The 1,762-nt window shown below is 42.9% G+C and overlaps 1 protein-coding gene across 1 annotated transcript in view; it reads right to left on the bottom strand.

Moving 5' to 3' along the window:
• The window catches only part of EGR_09337 (oxalate:formate antiporter), a gene marked incomplete at both ends in the record, with an annotated part of 13,094 nt that overhangs the window by 4,017 nt on the left and 7,315 nt on the right, over positions 1-1,762 (bottom strand). The gene's annotated exons all lie outside the window — the stretch shown is intronic.

Genomic DNA, 1,762 nt, shown 5'->3' with positions numbered 1-1,762 from the left:
ATATTTATTTATGTCTCAGTTCACTTTAAAATCAGCACAAATAATGACCCCTAAACGAGTATCTAGGGCTACTGACACTGGAGAAATAAAGTGATTAGCCATGCGGCAAAGGTTTTGGTGTCCCAATGTGGCACCGTACACTTCCATTTCGCCCAAAATTTCTCCTTAGCTCATTTAACTAGCAATTTTACACTGCCACACTGGTCATTCGAGCAGCCACTACACAGGAGACAAAAATAGGAGGATAGTGGTGATGTAGAGGTGAAATTGCGTTACAGTAAAAAGAAGGCTCTCAGTTTGTATCGAGGTCATAAGTGCACATCTCTTGTACATTTACACGGGATGTTTTGCGTTGCGTATCCTCTCTGTTTGATGGACAGAGCTTTGGAGTAATGAAGGGTATTCTTGTGTGAGAGCTTGACCAAAGTCCACCAAAGTACAAAATATAGGGAATGTCCTGACCAGTGTGCCCTTCCAATTAAGGTATATATGCCGACGATTAAGCCTAATTTTCCTCTGAATGCGTGAAGGGGCAGGGCTTGTAGTTGATGGATTCGATAACTAGGCCGGTTGAACTTGTTTTGAAGGATCATCTACGGATGCTGAAACTTGAAATGGAGGGAATTCCTTTTGGCTCAAATCATTTTCTGACTGAAATATTTGCAGCAATATCCGAAAATTTTTGACACATTAAACTATATTATTACAGCAGGTTTATGTTCCACGCTCTTATTACCTATAGCAACAGCTGATATTTCGTCAATAATCAAACAAACTATTGCCTGACTACACCTTTTAATTTTGTATAAAGTTCCCAAATCGTTGCAGAAGGAGTTTAATTCAACTCTTTTACTTGAGCAATGTCACATCCAAGTTAGTTTATCAGCATTTTAGAGACTCAAGACTTCCTTTAATTCCTAACAAGATTATCCAGTTAGGACTGTCTCATTGCAACGGATTCGACATTTATGTATTCTGCTTTGACGTTTATTACCTTGGAATGTGTAGAGTGAGAAGATGAGAGCATCTTTTATCGGTAGAATTAAGAAATGGCTGCGGTGGTCAAGATTATTCCATGTCAAGTTGCAAGCCTTCCTTAAGGGGCAGTTAGCGTCTAATTCATCACGAGATTCGTATTCTCTCATCGTCTTTCGCCAACGAGGTGAATTAAAATGAACAGGTCCTGCATTAGCATACTAGGGTTATATCTCCATGATTGGAAAGGCTTGACACCTAGGCGTGTGCTAAACCCACAGACAGTGTCATACTCTCACGCCTCACCACATCTGAGGACACTTGAAACTCTGCACACCATTTCCACTGCCTATTCTTGCCCACCATAGAGACCGCCATAACTGGAACACCATGACACACGAATGCTGCACTACCTTTAACCAACTCGTCACCGAACGGACGAAGGACATTTGCCAACGTATCCCTAAGCCCCTACCACATCGCAGGCAAAGATGACGAGTACTCAGATAATCACCAACTGCTGACAAAACGAGCCTGCAGCGGCTCAACCCCAACTTGGGTCATTGTTTGGATATTCAAGTAGGTCAGACACTGAGCTCACCCAATCACTTTGGTCGATACACTTTGCGCCGCAAAGCAAGGAAGCATTATGTGTTGCATACCCTTCCACGCTGCAACAATCGCAACTGATGAAAAACTTCAACAACCCTAAATCGAGGCCCCTCTCCTAATGCCGCACACCTGCGTGAGCCTCTTTCCCATCCCCATCTGCTTCCAAATGGCTCCC

Source organism: Echinococcus granulosus, assembly GCF_000524195.1.
Source record: "Echinococcus granulosus chromosome Unknown EG_S00143, whole genome shotgun sequence".
NCBI lineage: Eukaryota > Metazoa > Platyhelminthes > Cestoda > Cyclophyllidea > Taeniidae > Echinococcus > Echinococcus granulosus.
The sequence above is the reverse complement of the archived record's forward strand: the minus strand, read 5'-3'. Positions and strand labels throughout refer to the sequence as shown.